The following is a 17,607-nucleotide window of genomic DNA, read 5'->3' on the forward strand; positions in this document are numbered from 1 at the left end:
ACAGGGACTCTCCCATTCCCTGCTCGTCCCCCTTGGTAAGTTTATAGACAGCCACCAGGTCGCCTCTCAGCCTTGTCTTGTGGAGACTGAACCAGGCTCAGGTCCCGTAGCCTCTCCTTATAGGGCCTGTCCTGCTGCCCCCTGATCATGCGAGTAGCCTCCTCTGGACCCTCTCCATGTTGTCCACATCCCTCCTGAAATGGGGTGCACAGAACTGGACACAGTACTCCAGCAGTTGGTACCAAGGAGCCACCCGCACACATGCCAATGACCTACAGGCAATAAAATCAGAAGGTTCCTGGCTCAAGGGTGTTGACCCTGCAGTCATTTCAAGCCAATTTGGGATCAGGAAGGAATTAAAGAAACTAAGGAAAACGAACTAAAATATCCATGCACCTACCTGGTCTCTTATAGTTGCTCTCTAGTGACCTTAGAGTGCACACCCAGTGCTGGCTGTGGGGTGTGTCCCTGGGGCCTGGGTGATGGGTCGTGTTCACCCCAGAGGGAGGGCCTGACACTTGCCTGCCGTGACTTGATCTTTTCTTCAGTGCTGGGGCTTCTCTTTGCAGTTCCTCACAGACCGGTTGCTGCTCTTAGGGAGCATTCTTGGGGCTCCACCTCCCCTACACCCCAGCCATCCACTAGCCATCAGGATAGCCAGATGATGGGTCACTGGCCTGTTCCTTGATATTGTCACCTGCTCTCTTCTCCTCCTACCTGTCTCTCAGCTCCCCTTCACCTTGGATGTCTACGGGGCATGTGCCCATCTTCGCTACTGCATCTGCTCTCTTCCTGAGGTTCAGCAGTGTGCTGTGTTGCCTCCGTTGGCTCAACGGGGGATGGAGAGCCAGTGGTTGATGTGAACCCAGGGTTGGAAAGCCACAAACGAGGCACTCAACCTAACCAGGTAAGCACTAAAGGGAACATGTGTCATCAAGGCAAAGGGACACCAAGAGTACCCACTCAGCAGCTAAAATGTCTTTACACAAATGACAGGAATATGGGGAACAAGCAGGAGGAACTTGCACTCCTTCTTGCTAGCATGCAGTGTGACCGAGTCGGCTTAACTGAAACGTGGGATTCTTCGCATGACTGGGTGGTAGACGTTGAGGGGTAGAGGTTATATAGATGAGACAGAGTGGGAAGAAAAGGTGGGGGTGTAGCTCTCTATGTTCAGGAGCAGTACACATCTGTCATCAAGGCAGGAGTGGAGGAGAGGAATACTGAGACATTCTGGGTTAGGATCCAGGGGGGGTCAGGAGAGAAGGACTTGGTAGTGGGGGTCTACTACAGACCTCCTCACCAGGATGATGAGCTAGGTGAGGTATTCTCCAAGCAGCTTTCAGATGCCTTACAGGCGAGGGAGGCAGTGGTCATGGGGGACCTAAATAACCCGGATATCAGCTCAGAGGAACAGGTGGCCAAAACGAACCACTCAAGGAGGTTCTTGCACTGTGTGCAGGACCTCCACCTAACCCAGATGGTGTCCACTCCCACCAGGGGTAGTGTCCTGCTAGACCTGGTCCTAACAACAGGGGATGATCTTGTGGGGGACCTGCGGGTACACAGTAACCTGGGTGAGTGACCACCATTTGATGAAGTTCACTATCCAGCAACGGGTGACAAAAATATCCAGTGATGCTAGAGTTTTAGACTTCAGCAGGGCCAACTTTAGTAAACTTAGGAACCTAGTTAATGAGGTGGCTGAACTCAAAAGCATCAGGCTAATGGAGGTCCAAGACGGTTGGAAGTTTCTCAAGAGAGTGATTCTTGTAGCACAAAAGGAATCTATCCCCTTACGCAGGAAAGGGGCTAAGGGAATAAAAAAAGCCCCCTTGGCTGAACAGGGAGCTTCAGGAAAGACTGGGGGCAAAGAAAGAGATATATAGGCAGTGGAAGAAGGGGACAGCCACCAAGGAGGCAAACACCACTCTGGCACGCTATTGCAGGGGCTCGGTTAGGCAGGCCAAAGCAGGACTGGAGCTTAGGCTGGCTACAACAATCAAGGACGATAAAAAGTCCTTCTACAGATATGTAGCGAGCAAAAAGAAGGCACAGAGTAGCATAGGGCCCCTGCAGAACAAATCAGGTCGGTTGGTGGTTGATGCAGACAAAAAAGCAGAGCTCTTCAATGAGTTCTTCGTTTCAGTATTCCTTAATACTGACCAAGACAATTCTCCCAACTTGAACATGGACAGATGTCCAAAAGGCACCAGACTGCCAAAAGTTAGTGCTGATTTAGTTAAAGGAGACTTGGAGGGGCTGGATGGGTATAAGTCAGCTGGCCTGGACGACCTCCATCCATGGGTGCTGAAGGAATTGGCCAGTGTCAATGCTGAGCAGCTGGCACAGCTGTTTGAGCTCTGATGGTGCTCCAGACAGGTCCCTGAGGACTGAAAAAACATGGTGCCCATTTTTAAGAGGGAGAGAAGGGAGGAGCAGGATAATATTAGGCCAGTCAGTCTTACCTCCATCCCTGGGAAAATACTAGAAAAAAATTGTCAAAGAGTATATTTGTAAAGGCCCAGCAGGGGAAATGATGCTGAAAGGTAACCAGCATGAGTTCATCACAAATAAATCCTGCCTGACAAACCTTATAGCCTTTTATGACCAGGTCACACACTGCCTTGACATAGGAGCGGAGGCCGATGTCATCTACCTGGATTTTAGGAAGGCCTTTGACACAGTTTTGCATCCTATTCTCATAAGGAAGCTAACAGGCTGTGGAGTGGATGCCTACACAGTCAGGTGGATGGCTAACTGGCTCAGGGACTGCACCCAGAGAGTGATGGTTGATGGGTCATTTTCAACCTGGAAGGAGGTGGCCGTGGCGTTCCACAGGGTTTGGTCCTTGGGCCGCTTTTAATATCTTCATCAGTGATTTGGATGAGCGTGTGTTGAGCACCCTTTCCAAGTTCGCAGATGATACCAAATTATGGGACAAAGTTAATACACCAGAGGGCAGGGAGCACTTATATGCCAACGTGGACAAGTTAGATCAATGGGCGGAACGAAACAGGATGCAATTCAACAAGGATAAATGTAAGGTGCTCCACCTGGGGAGGAGGAATCCCCAGCACACCTACAGGTTCGGCCAAGTCCTCCTCAGCAGCTCAGAGCCTGAGAGAGATCTTGGAGTCATAGTTGACTCCAAGTTGAACATGAGCCAGCAGCGTAACGTGGCCATCAACAAGGCTAATCGCACCTTGTCGTGTATTAGCAGATGCATGACCAACAGATCGAGGGAGGTGATGCTCCCCTTCATTGCAGCACTAGTCCGGCCGCAGTTGGAGTACTGTGTCTAGTTTTGGGTACCACGCTTCAAGAGGGACACAGAGGATCTGGAAAGGGTTCAGAGAAGGCCACTCACATGATTAGTGGTCTCCGTGGAAGACCCTACAAGGAGAGGTTGAGAGATCTGGATCTCTTCAGCCTCTACAAAAGATGGCTCAGGGGTGACAGCAGAGGATTGGGGATGTGCTGTTTTCCAGAGCACCCCAGGGAGTAAATAGGAATAATGGGTGCAGACTAATGAAAAGTGGATTTAGGTTAGACATTAGGAAGAATTTATTTACAATAAGGGTGGCCACAGTCTGGAATCGGCTTCCGAGAGAAGTGGTGCTGTCACCTAACTTGGAGGTCTTCAAGAGGAGGCTTGACAACCACGTGGCTGGGGTCATCTGACCTGGGTCCTCTTTCCTGCCAGGGGCAAGGGGTCGGACATGATGATCCATTGGGTCCCTTCCAACTCTATAGTCTATGAAGCTATGAATCTCCACCTGGGGTCACACGGAGACTCCTTCCCTGGGTTGGGCTCTGTACACCCTCCAAAATAATAATAAAAGAGAAGAAAGGAATAGTCGGGGTACAGGGCCTCAGCTCACCCCACTCATGGATCTGGTGTGTCTGTGGTCCTGGGGATCCCTCGATGCCATCCTTCTTGGCCTGGCTGCCCTCCTGAGCTGGGTGAACACTTCTTTTAATGGAGCTGGGACCCGTCCTGTGGGTCCCCATCCGGCCCCCTCCCGAGCTGCCAACACTGCCTGTGTGCAGCTCAGGAAGCAGCTTTGCCTTCTGGCTCTGGTGTTGCTGCCCCCTGCTTCCCTTTCCCTGCTGCCGGCTTTTAAATCAGCCAGGTGGTGATTTTTGATGATGTCATCCCCTGACGCTGTTCCCAGCTGGCAATAAAAGCAGCTGATGAATCGTGCTGGTGGTCCCTCTTGGCGCAGCTCTGCTTCCCCTAAAAATGGTAAGTATCCCCTATTTTCAGGGCTTTTCATTTCAATCTTCAAGCGGGTCAGCTCTGCCTCGGGTCCTGCCATGGGAGGGTGCTTCAGGGCCTCTGCTTGTGTCCCCCTGGGACAATCCACTTCAAAGACTGTAAATATATCCTGGTGCTAACCTAACTCATTTACTGTCCCCAGTAGCCTTTAACCCTCACTACCTCACAGTGCATTTTTATATATTTCTCATGTGACAGGCTAGCTGGCAGTGACTTAGCCCAGGGGTTTTGAAGGGGCAAAAGATGATTGGAGGACTTGGGATTCCCTTTCCTCACCAATCAGGCCCCAGAGACTCAACGCCCGCCCCACCTCCGTGTCCCCTAATTGGCCCCTTGGGTCACCTGGAGAGGGATAAAAGGGGCAGCGCAGCTGACTCAGGAGAAACCAGTGAGGGACCACAAGGAAGAAGCCTCACAGAGCTGGCAAGAGCTAAGCCAGCAAGGCGGCAGCAGTTGCCCCAGAAGAGCCTGAAGGAGAGGGACCCGCAGGCAGCAGTGGGACCCCCCGCAGCGCATTGTGCGGCTGGCAGGAGAGGCCTCCTCTGGGCTCCAGGGTCCCCTGGGAGAGGCTGCAGCCAGCAGGAGAGGCTCCCCCGCTCCAGCAAGGATCTGAGCAGCGACCTGAGGGGTTCCCAGCTCTGCATCCAGCTCCTCCAATCAGAGGCCAGGCAGCTCGACATGAGGCTGGGGCTTCGGGAAGGTCAAGACTCCTCACAGGCTGGTGTGGTGCCCTCAGTGGTGGCTGCATGGTAGAGCTTCTGCCTAGCCTGTGAGAGACCTGGGTTCAAGTCCCAGTTGGAGTGCGTGAGCTACCAGAGAGAAATTCCTCTTGCAGTGGAAAGGGGCCGTTGTGCTTTCCCTGCTCTAGGTACCTAGGCCCTGTATTCTTTGACATTTTGTGCCTTTTTATATTTCACCAACCCGTATTGTTTGTTCTGCTGTTTGTGTTTTATATTTTGGTTAACCCTGTCTTTGTCAGCTAGATAAATATGTCTGTGATGGTAAGTGTCTAGCCTTTGTTGAATCCTGCCCCTCCTTGTAGTGTCCCCTATACCCCTGCTTTATATTGGTTATGGTCCCAGTATTGTTCTTTCATTAAAAGGTATATGGTTAAGTCCCCATTGATGGTCTGGCCCTGCTCTATAGGGGAGAAGAAGCCCTACACCTCCCACAGTGCTTGTGCACCTGCTTTGATCCCTTCAATTGGAGAGGGGGTACCTCTTGAAGTACTGCCCGGGTTACACCCACAGTACATTTTTATATTTCATCTGTCTCATCTTTATCATGGCATATTGTATTTTATATTTTGTACTTTTAAACTCTTCAGGATGTACTCCCTACAGAATGAAGTTACTGCCTAGACCATTGTTAAAACTGCATTGAAATTGTAATTGTAAAGTGATAAAATCTATTATATTGGGCAGTCCCTTGAGTGGATACAAGAGTATGGTGATCAGTATGTAATGAAATGGCAACAGCCTAGCCAAAGGGACTCACCATTACAAAACTCTACAAGCCATTTTAAGCTAATCAAGCCAACTCATTCCTGGAACAGAGCACCCACCCTGTTGACTATTGCTGTAACCCATGACAACACACCCACTAAGTCAGTAAGTCAAGGGTGGACTCCCAAAACTTCAGGTACCAGCAGGCAGAGACCCCTGTGACTAACAGCTGTCATGTGCCACTCAAAACCCACGTGGGACTGCGACCTCCAGATTGGGCAGCCAAAATGATGCTGGGGGATCGCACAAGTCTGCCAGAAAGGGATAAGAGGCAGTGGAGCGTGATCCTCAGTGACGCCCTCTCATCCAGCACCCGACTTACTGACACAGAAGGACAAGCAGGTGACCCCTTTCTGGAGGAGACAACACCTTGCAGAAAACTAAGCATCGACAGCAGCGTCCAGGGCCTCGGATAGGTAGATATACTGACACCAGTGCTCTCACAATCACTACAGCAGCTACTATACACTGTGCTACATGGGTTTAAGTGACATGGGTTTGGATGAGTGAGTGTATGTGTGTGTGTGTGCGCTAAGGTGACCAGTACCACCCGTAACTCAAAGTTTGCATTTATGATTTTATTGGTAACTTCACATCCCGTCCAATGAACTATAATTATTATGATCCTGTGAGTTGGTCCTTTGTAGCTAACACATGCACACAGGTTAGCAGAATACATCTGAGCAGGCAGGGCTACTCAGCATTTCCAGGATGATACTCTCAAGGGCCCCAAACTCAGAACCCTCCTGCCTCCCCCTGCAATCTCTTGTCACAATTGTCCTGGTAGTAACTCCTTTGATGAGCAGACCCCACAGGATTTTGGGGATTTCCTGGGGTCTTTGGGTCAGGTAAAAGAAGTGTTGCTACAGAGCAAATGGGGAGGTTGAGGAGAAGGAAGAGTAAATGAGGTTCAGAGAGAGTATGGCAACCAGCTTGACCATAAGGTATAGGACACTTATGATGATACTAGTAGTAATAGCCATGCAAGGAAAAACAAACAAGACAGTTACAATATGACACAATTTCAACTGGGTGTTTGGGGAAGTTTAGCTCAAGTTTGATGCACAAAAGTCAGATTTGGAAAGCTGTGCCTGGAGTAAGAGAGAGAGGAGTTAAACCAAGTCTGAGGTTTAGCAAGTGGGCTTAGATTTCATAGACTTTTAGGGTGGGAAGGGACCTGGCAGATCATCAGGTCTGACCTCCTGCTTCAGGCAGGAAGGAGCGCTGGGGTTAAGTAACCCCAGCCAGATGCCTGCCTAATCTCTTCTTGAACATCTCCAAGGTAGGGGAGAGCACCACCTCCCGTGGAAGCCCAGTCCATATTTTGGCAACCCTTACTGTAAATAATTTCTTCCTGATGTCTAATCTAAATCTGTTCTCCTTCAGTTTGTGACCATTATTTCTGGTAACCCTGAGGGGTGCCCTGGTAAACAGGGTGTCCCCTATTCCCTGCTGACCCCCTGATTAGTTTGTAGACAGCCACAAGATCGCCTCTCAGCCTTCTGCTGCAGAGGCTGGAGAGAGTCAGGTCCCTCCCTCTGTCTTCATAGGGTCTCACCTGCAGGCCCTCAACCATATGCGTGTCGGGGTCACCGAACGCCGCGTGACTCGGGCCCCAAGGTCACGGTGGGCCGGGTGGCAACTGGAATACAACAGGTGGGACTAGCGGCGGTGGAGCGTGAGCTGTACGGGAAGGTTACACAAAGATGATTTATTTACTCACGCGTGGGAAGCGGAGGCTCATGTTTCTTCAGTTACAGTACAGCGAACAGCAAAGGGGTCTGTTGGCCCACGGGGGTCACTAGCGAGCCCTTGCTTTCTGCCCCCGAGGGCGAGGTGCGGCTGCCCACTAGCTAGTCCCAGGCCTGGTCGCCAGCTCGTGACCGGGATGACAAACAACAACAACTGTAACGTAGTGAATCGAGGCACGGGGCCGCGACGCCAGTCCAAAAGACAGTCGGTAAGCCGAGGTCGGAGATGAGAAGCCAGAACGAAGCAAGCCGAAGTCAGACTCGAAGCCGAACAGTCCCGTAACCGAGATCGAAGAGGCGAGCCGCTCCACCCGCCGTCCGCAGCCTCTGCTCACAGGATCGAGCACACACGACCTCGCCACCCCGCCGGGCGGCTCACAAACCTTTTATAAGAATTTAGCGGCCAATCAGAACGCTCTTCACAGAGAAACTTCTAGTCAAACGACATCATGCGTCAGTGAACTGAGCATGTGCGCTAGATCAGATTACCTCGTGCTCCGTGACTGACAAGCCTCCCGGTCACCCCGAGGGCACCTTCTGGGGCCTGGCGTAGTTTCAGCTCCCTGCGGCGGCAGCACAAACCTAAGATTTTTCCTTGACAATGCGTAGCCCTCCTCTGAACCCTCTCGAGGTTATCCACATCCCTCCTGAAGTGCGGCACCCAAACCCGGATGCAGTACTCCACTATGGCCTCTTCAGTGCCGCACAGAGGGCGATTATCACTTCCCGAGACCTGCTTGTGATGCAGCTGCTGCTGCAAGGAAGGGTGCGCTTAGCTTTGCTTCTCACCTCCTCACACTGGCCACTCACGTTTGTTTTTCCATCAGCCAGGACTCTGAGGTCTCTTTGCACTGTTGTGGTACTCAGGGTTGTACCCCCTTCCCCCCAGGCTACAGGTGTGTTGGAGATGCTCTCTCCCCAGGTACAGCACCTTGCAGTTATCCTTGTTAAATTGCATCCTATTTTGATCCTCCCACTTCCCCAATCTATCCAAATCTACCTGGATTTGCTCCCTGCCCTCCGGTGTGTTTGCCATGCCCCAGAGTTTAGTGTCACCTGCGAATCTGGACAAGGTGTTTTCAACACCTTCATCCAAACCACCGATGAAGACATTAAACAGTACCGGCCCAAGGACAGAGCCTTGGGAAACACCACTGCCCACATCCCCCCAGGGAGAAACCGTCCCATCCACCACCGCTCTCTGGGTGCATCCCATAAGCCACTTTTTCACCCATCTTACTGTGAAAAAATCCACATCACAGCTACTCACTTTGCTTGTAAGAACTGGGTGCAATGCTGTGTCAAAAGCCTTTTTAAAATCCCTGTAAATAATATCTACTTCCACTCCTGCATCTAAGCACTTTGTGACCTGGTCATAAAAAGAGACCAGGTTAGTCAGGCAGGATCCGTCTGCTATAAACCCATGCTGGCTGCCCCTCACCACTGTGTTACCCACTGGCCCCCTACAAATGCGATCCTTTATGATTTTTTCTAAGGTCTTGCTGAGAATAGAGGTGAGGTTAACTGGCCTATAATCACCCGGGTCCTCCTTCCTCCCCTTCTTGAAGATATGGACCACGTTGGCCCTTTTCCAGTCCGCCGGGACCTGTCTGAAGTGCCATGAGGGCTCAAACAGTTTCATAGATCCATGGAGTCAGAAGGGACCTCAGTGGGCCATCGAGACTGACCCCCCACCCCTGCAATCAAGAAAAGAAACACCAACCTTGAGGTCATGCGATCCCAGCCGGGTGCCTGTCCAGTCTCTTCTTGAAGACCCCCAAGGATGGGGTGAGCACCACCTCCCTGGGGAGCCCCTTCCAGATTCTGGCCACCCTGGCCGTGAAGAACTTCCTCCAGCCTAAACCTTCTCTCCAGTAGCTTATGGCCGTTGTTCCTTGTCGCTCCGGGGGTGCCCTGGTGAACAAATCGTCACCTACTTTGTGTTGCTCTCCCTTTATGAATTTGTACACCGCCACAAGTTCCCCCCTCAGCCTTCTCTTGTAGAGGCTGAAGCTTTTAAGGTCCCTCAGCCTTTCCTCGTAGGGCCTGCCCTGCAGGCCTCTAATCAGATGAGTGGCTTGTCTTTGGACCCTCTCCGGGTTGTCTGCCTCCCGCTTGAACTGTGGCATCCACAGCTGGACACAGTACTCCAGCTGTGGTCTGACCAGTGCGTAGAGGGAGAGAATCACTTCCCCGGACCTGTTTGTGAAGCACCTATGGATGCACGACAAGGCGTGGTCGGCTCTGCCAACTGCTTCAACACATTGGTGACTCATGTTCATCCTGGAGTCAATGGTGACTCCAAGATCTTTTTCTGCCTCAGTGGTGCTGAGAAGGTCGCCCCCCAGCAGTTCTTCCTCCCTAGACGCAGCACCTTGCACTTGTCCTTATTGAATTGCATCCTGTTGCTCTCTGCCCGCTTCCCCAGCCTGTCTAGGTTGGCCTAGATCTGGTTCCTCTGTTAGCTGCACCCCGTAATTTTGTCTCATCCTTGAATTTGGACAGGGTGCTGCTCACCCCCTTGTCCAGATCACCGATGAAGATGTTGAACAGCACTAGCCCCAGAACTGAGCCCTAAGGGACTCCATGGCCCGCATCTTTCCAGGCTGACACCGACCAGTCCATTACCACCCTCTGGGTATGACCAGAGTTGCGGCAGTGGTTTTGCTGTGTCATTGGCCAATTCCTTTAGTACCCTTGGGTGAAGATCATCAGGGCCTGCCAACTTAAATACATCCAACCCCTCCAAGTGCCCCTTCACTAGGTCAGTGCTGACCATTGGTGGATTGCTATTATTCTCACTCCAAACTAAAGACTCATTGGGAGGTGCATTTGTATCCATGTCCAGGAAAACAGAAGCAAAGAAATTATTTAAGAGCTCCGCTTTCCATCCTATCAGTTATGAGCTGCCCTAATCCATTCTGTAGTGGCCCTGTGATACCCTGCACCGTCTTCCTGCTCCCGAGGTACTTAAAGAAGGACTTTTTGTTATCCTTAATATTTGTTGCCAGCTTGAGTTCTGTATCTGCTTTGGCCTTCCTCACTGCTTCCCCGCAAGCGCAAGCCAAGCAGGTATACACCTCCTTGGTGGCTGCTCCCTGCTTCCACAGCCTGTAGGCCTCTTTTTTTCCTCTGAAGGCTCTCCTGTATTTCCCTGCTCAGCCAAGAAGGTTTTTGGCCTCCCTTTGCATGTACTGGGATGGTGCCCCTCTGTGCCTGCAGGATCAGTCCCTTGAGGACCTCCCACCCTTCTTGGACCCCCATCTCACAGATGTGATTACCCTTCAGTCCCACCCTAACCAATCTCCTGAGCTCATTGAAGTTGGCCTTCTGGAAGTCTAGCACTACTGCCCTACTAATTGTCTTTCCTATCCTATCAAGTGGCAAAGGAGAGGTCATTCAGCACAGAAAAAGCTGCACTGTGGCTCCACTCAATTTTGAACTGAAATGTAGGATTTAATGCCAAACTATGCAAAGGATTTACCTGCAGCACCTGCATTGAACCCAGGGAACTGAATCCAGGTCTCTGCATGGCAAACATGAACCACCAGTGCTTGGTGTGGATGCATGACAAGGTGCGGTTGGCCTTCCTGACTGCATCCCCACACTGCCGGCCCATGTTGATCTTGGCATAGACATAGACCCACACAGGCACAGACCTACACACCCACAGGCACACACGGGCACACAGACCCACACACAGGCACAGACTCACACTCCCACAGACACAGGCACACAGACCCACAGACAAAGGCAGAGGAACGGAGACCCACACAGACTCACACACCCAGACCCGCAGGCCCATACACAGGCACACAGACCCACGCACACACAGGCACAGAGATCCACACACAACCCAGCAGAGGCGCGTGCACGACACACGCACGTTCGTCTCAGACGACCTTCCCCCTACCGCACAAAGGCAGCCCCCGCCCCTGCCCCCTCTTTCCTTCCCTCTCCCCGCCCACAGCTGAGTCTCTCCCCGCCCGGCCCTAACCCTGCCCCTGCCCCTGCCCCACAGACCTGCAAAGGCGTAGCACAGCACAGCATGGCACGTTGCTGCTGGCCTGGCTGGCCCAGCCCCCACTGCCTCCCCCCGCACCCCCCAGGTGGGGCACGGCTCCCCCCCAGATGCAGCTCTCCCTGCCTGACCCCGGCCCTGTGGGCCCCTTCCCACACCCCAATTGGGAGGGTGGGGGCGCCCGTGGCCAGGTCCCAGGGGAGAAAATGTGAAAGCTGCAATTTGAATCTTGGCACACAAGATGGGTGCGGGGTGTAAACCTGTGGCTTTCACTGCCCTGCTGACGAGGATCTGGCTCTCACGCGGGGGCCGCGCAGCCAGTCACCACCTGCCCCCTGAGCTACGCATGGGCGGTTGGCCTGGAGTGTTACAGGCAGACAGACACACAGACAGGCTAAGGCTTTAATTATATTAGCATGCTCTCAGTGCCGCTGAAATATTCTAGAGCAGCAAGTCTGAGCCAGGGTGATTGGGCACTCTGGGGTGCCACGATATGTTTTTTATGTTGCCACACAATACTGGCACTGCTAGTTGTGTATATATCTGCATATGAACCATAAGATAAATGCAGTTTAAAAAAGGAATCAATAATGTCAGACTACACTGCCATCTTCATTGTGGAACATCTGGCTTTTTTTTTTTCAAATGCAAGCATTTTCCCTCTTTGAGGAAACATGGTATGCAAAGAGTTCACCTACAGCACCTGCACTGGCTGGGAATTGAACCCAGGTCCCCTGCATGGCAAGCAGGGATTCTGCCATTGAACCACCAGTGCTGGAGGTGATTGGCTGCTTGTAGAGGCCTTGGAGAAGAAACGGTAATGGTGGCCTTTCCCTCCATCCCAGTTCACTCCAAGGAGAAACAATCATAGCATCACAGAAGTCGGGTCGGAAGGGACCTTGTAGATCTTCAGTCCGACCCCCCGCCTGGGCGGGAGAAAAGCCTGGACTCAAATGAGTCCAGCCAGGTAGGCATCAAACCCCCTCTTAAAGGCCCCCAGGGTAGGAGCCAGCACCACTTCCCATGGAAGTTGGCTCCAGCTCGTAGCCGCCCTGACCGTGAAGTCGTTCTTGCGGATGTCTCATCTAAATCTGCTCTCTAATAACTTGTGTCCATTGTTCCTTGTTATGCCGGGGGGCGCGAGGGGAAACAGCGTCTCCCCTAAACCCTTCTGGTCCCCCCTAGTGAGTTTATAGACAGTCACCAGGTCCCCCTCAGCCTTCGCTTGTGAAGGCTGAACAGGTTCAGGTCCCGCAATCTCTTACTGTAGGGTCTGCCCTGTTGTCCCCGGATCATGCGAGTGGCCTCCGCTGGACCCTTGCAATGTTGTCTACATCCCTCCTGAAATGGGGTGCACAGAACTGGACGCAGTACTCCAGCTGTGGCCTGACCAGTGCCGCATAGAGGGGGAGGATCACCTCCTTGGCCCTGCTCGAGATGCACCTGTGGATGCAGGACAAGGTGCGGTTGGCCCTGCCAGCCGTGACCTTGCATTGTCGGCCCGTGTTCGTCTCAGAGTCAATAATGGCTCCAAGATCCCTTTCTGCCTCCGTGCTCTCAGGAAGGGAGTTTCCCATCTTATAAGTGTGCTGCTGGTTTCTACTGCCCACATGCAGCACCCTGCACTTGTCAGTATTGAAACGCATCCTATTTTTGTTACCCCGCCCCTGCAACGTATCCAGGTCTTGCTGCAGTCTTTCCCTCCCTACTAGTGTGCTCACCTCACCCCAAATTTTGGTATCATCAGCAAATTTAAAGTGGTTGCTTTTCACCCCGTCGTCCAAATTGCTGATAAAGCGCGGGCCCGAGGACGGAGCCCTGGGGGACCCCACTGCCCACTTCCCCCCAGGTCGAATATGACCCATCCACCACCACCCTCTGAGTGCGACCCTTGAGCCAATCTGCAATCCATCTAACTGTGGAGGCATCAATGCCACAGTCACCCAATTTTTTAATGAGGATGTGGTGGGAGATGGTGTCAAAGGCCTTGCTGAAGTCCAGAAAGACTACGTCCACGGCGACACCTGCATCCATTGCCTGTGTGACCTGATCATAAAAGGCAATCAGGTTGGTCTGACATGACCTGCCCCTAATGAAACTGTGCTGGTTGCCCTTGAGCATCATCCCTGAGGCCGGCCCATCACAGATGTGGTCCTTGGGGATCTTCTCAAAGAGTTTCCCTAGGATTGAGGTAAGACTGACGGGCCTATAATTGCCCGGGTCCTCCCTCCTCCCTTTTTTAAAGATGGGAACCACGTTGGCTATCTTCCAATCATCTGGCACCTGGCTCGAGCACCACAAGCGCTCATAAAGCCGTGCCAAGGGCCCTGCAATAACCCCGGCTAGCTACCTCAACACCCTGGGGTGGAGAGCATCTGGCCCCGCTGATTTGAACACGTCCAGCCCCTCCAGAAGCTCTCTAACCCGGTCCTCCCCAACCTGAGGTTGAGGGATTCCCCTCGGGTCCATCTTGCATGACAGGGTGGGGGAGTCCTGGTTGCTGCCCAAGAAAACAGAGGTGCAGAATTGGTTAAAGTGAAGAGATGTTCCCTGACCAGGAATCAAACCCCAGGCCGCAGCAGTGAGAGTGCCAAATCCTAACCACTAGACTACCAGGGAGCTATTAGTGTGCCTACTATAGTCCAGCAAAGGGAAGGGTGCTGTCATGAGATATTAAAGGAGCACAGTCATGCCTCCCACTATAGAGAAGGGCAATGGCCAGTGCTTCATACCCATCTGACCATGGGTGTAAATCCTTCCTGATCCCAAATTGACCTGACCTGAGTGTGGGGGCAAAACCCTTGACCCAGGATCCTTCTGATTGTATTGCCTGCAGGGGCATTGGCAATAGGCATCTATTCCACTGCCTCACTGCTCTAATAATTATGCCTGCTTTTTTTTTACCTTTCAATGCAGCATCATGATTGGGCCAAAAGAAATCTCAAGAGGTTCAACAAGGACAAGTGCCAAGTCCTGCATTTAGGACAGAGCAATCCCATGCACCAGTGTTGGCTGGGGGCTCATCAGCTCGACAGCAGCTCTGCAGAAGAGCTGCCCAATCCTCCAATTGTTCTAGGTCACTGTGAATCCTAGCTCTACCCTTCAGCACATCTACTACTCCCCAAGATTGGTATCATCTGCAAACTTTCTGAGGGATCACTCTAGGCCATGGATGAAGATATGAAACAAAACCGGCCCAAAGACTGACCCTGGGACACTTTACTTGATGTTGGCTGCCAACTAGACATCAATCCAGTGATTACTGCCCTCTAAGCCTGGTACTCTAGGTAGTTCTCTGTCCTCCTTGCAGTCCATTCATCCAGCCTGCACTTCCTTAGTTTTCCTGCAAGAATGTTGTGGGACCGTATCAAAAGCCTTGCTAAAATCCAGGTACCCCACATCCACTGGCCTCCCCACACCCACAGAGCCAGTCATCTCATCATAGAAAGCAATCAGGTTGGTCGGGCATGATTGGCACTTAGTGAATCCACGCTGACTTTTCCTGATCACCTTCTTCTCCAAATGCTTAGAAATGGATTTCTTCAGGATCTGTTCCATGATTTTCTCCAGGGACAGAGGTGAGGCTGACCCATCTGTAGTTCCCTGGATCCTGATTTTTCCCTTTCTTAAATACGGGCACTGTGTTTGCCCTTTTCCAGTCATCTGGGGCCTCTCCTGATCCCCATGAGTTTTCAAAGATGATGGTCAGCGGCTCTACCATCTCATTAGCAAACTCCCTCAGCACCCTTGGGTGCATCCTGTGCAACCCCACAGGCTTGTATATGTCCAGCTTTTCTAAAGTTCCTAAGGGTACATGTACACACCACAATATTTGCCCTTTCAGGCACTGCAGCTGTGTGTCTGTTTCCACGATTGGGATTTCCTGACATATTAAAAATCTTTTCAGCACATTACAATTAAACTGCTCGGATGTAGTTTAGTTTGGCTCTCCACGAGTTAAAGCGTCGTGTCTATAGCTTCATTGCGTGCAAACAGAAAGGCACTCAAATATGTACAATTACCCTCTTTTCCCACCAGGTGGTGCTGAGCTATTTCTGTAGTTTAGGCCTTTATCTACTAGCTGCCACTTTCAATTGCTGCTGCTATTTGGGGTTTTGGGGCTCCCGGGGTCAGATGACCCCAACCAGGTGCTTGTCCAGTCTCCTCTTGAAGACCCCCAAGGTAGGGGAGAGCACCACCTCCCTTGGAAGCCCATTCCAGATTCGGCAACCCTTACTGTGAAGAAGTTCTTCCTGATGTCCAACCTAAATCTGCTGGACAGATATATAGATGTCAGAAATATCCCACTGACTTTGTACCTCTAGCAGGGAGGTGAACAAGTTGTTTGGGCTGTGGGCTGGGAGAGCTGGGAGGATTGAGTCTGGAGAGGAGAAAACTGAGAGGGGATTTGATCACAGTCTACAAAACCCTGCAGGGCGATGCAGAGAGGCTAGAGATGGGCTGTCCTCTGTGGCCTTAGGGAACAGGACAAAGGAGCAATGGACCCAAGCTGCAGTAGGGGAAACAGAGGCCGGAGATGAAGGAGGAGCTTTGTGCCTCCAAGCAGGGCTGAGCACTGGAACAGGCCCCTAGAGACATGGGGAGTCTCCATCCCTGGCAGGTCCCCAGAGCAGGTTGCACAGACATGGCTGGGATGGTGCAGTGAGGGCTGATCCTGTGTTCAGCAGGGGGCTGGATTAGATGACCATGTGAGGGCCCCTCCAGCCTGACTTTCCAATAGTCCTTTGATCCCGAGCATCCAGATAGATTCTCGCACAGTTCCTGGTATGACCCAGCAGAAGTTAATGGAAGTCTTGTCTGCCTCAACACGTGGACGATGCATTTCCTTAACTCTGCCTCTAGTGACATATGTACATGTGATGCAACCCTGATACCTCTACCGGGGTAACTGGAAGCTTCTGTCCACTTTCCTTCCTAACATCTTCATCTCCAAAGACCAGATACTTTGGCTGCCTTGTTCAATTAAGACTTGTGTTCTTTGGCTCACTGCCTTTCTGAAGTTTTCTTGTCCTTCTCAAATCCCTCTGTAGATCAGGCACTCATCACTCTGATAAGAATTAGGTTAGGTACGGGGCGTAGTGAAAAACAATTTTCATTTCCAGAGGATCTCTAGTACAGGGGCTTGTTCTGGCTTGTGCACAGGGTTGAGGTACTTATGTTTCAAGAGGTCAGTTTGCTTTTCTCATACTGTTTTTCTTTATTTCCCCCAGAGAATGTCCATAGGGAAGTGCTCAAATGCTTTCTGTAGCAAAAGGAAGACCTTATAGACCATTTCTACACTAGGGAATTTCACATGCTCTGAAATGTCTCTGCTTTGAAAATCATAGAAATGAAGGGCTGGAAGAGAACTTGAAAGATCTTTGGGTCCATCCCCACTGCTCTGGGCTTGATTACTGCTGAGTTCATGTGACCCCAGCAAGGTGTCTGTCCAGTCTCCTCTTGAAGACTTCCAAGGTTGGGGACTGCACCTCCTCCCTGGGAAATCTGTTCCAGATTGTGGTCACCCTTACTGTGAAGAAGTTATTCCTTACATCCAACCTGAAACCACCCTGTAACACAGGGGTGGGCTATTATTCCATCTGGAGGGTCACTTAACAAGTTTTGGTGAACTTTTGAGGGATGCAAGGGTGGCCCAACCCCTTGACAAGTACCCCGCCACTTAGTCACCATCTTGAAATCAGTCCTGCCTCTGACCTTTGCCACTGTAAGTCCCTCCTTTTACCCCTAGAAGTACTCCTTTGGGAAGGGGGTTTGCCATCTCGGAACCAGAAAAATAATGAATTATATACTAAAAGTCAGCAACCATAATAACATTTTAATATTTTTCCTGATTTGTGTGCATTTGAGGTGTATATGTTGATTTACAGACTCACAGAATTTTAGAGCTGGAAGGGACCTCATTCAATCATTGGGTCCAACCCCCCTACTCTAGGCAGGAAAGACTGCTGGGGTCATATAATCCCAGCCAGGTGTGCGTCTAGTCTCCTTTCGAAAATCCCCAGGGTATGTGCCTGCACCACCTGCACT

General features: G+C 51.5%; 1 protein-coding gene and 1 non-coding gene across 2 annotated transcripts in view; both read right to left on the reverse strand.

The window, feature by feature from the left end:
- The window catches only part of LOC149869885 (uncharacterized), a 499,172-nt gene that overhangs the window by 69,874 nt on the left and 411,691 nt on the right, over window positions 1–17,607 (reverse strand). The gene's annotated exons all lie outside the window — the stretch shown is intronic.
- TRNAG-GCC (transfer RNA glycine (anticodon GCC)) lies at window positions 12,264–12,334 on the reverse strand. The gene has a single exon. It is a non-coding gene; the product is annotated as a tRNA-Gly (tRNA).

Source organism: Crocodylus siamensis, chromosome 2, assembly GCF_052110815.1.
Source record: "Crocodylus siamensis isolate JL-2025a chromosome 2, ASM5211081v1, whole genome shotgun sequence".
In the NCBI taxonomy this organism is placed as follows: Eukaryota; Metazoa; Chordata; order Crocodylia; family Crocodylidae; genus Crocodylus; species Crocodylus siamensis.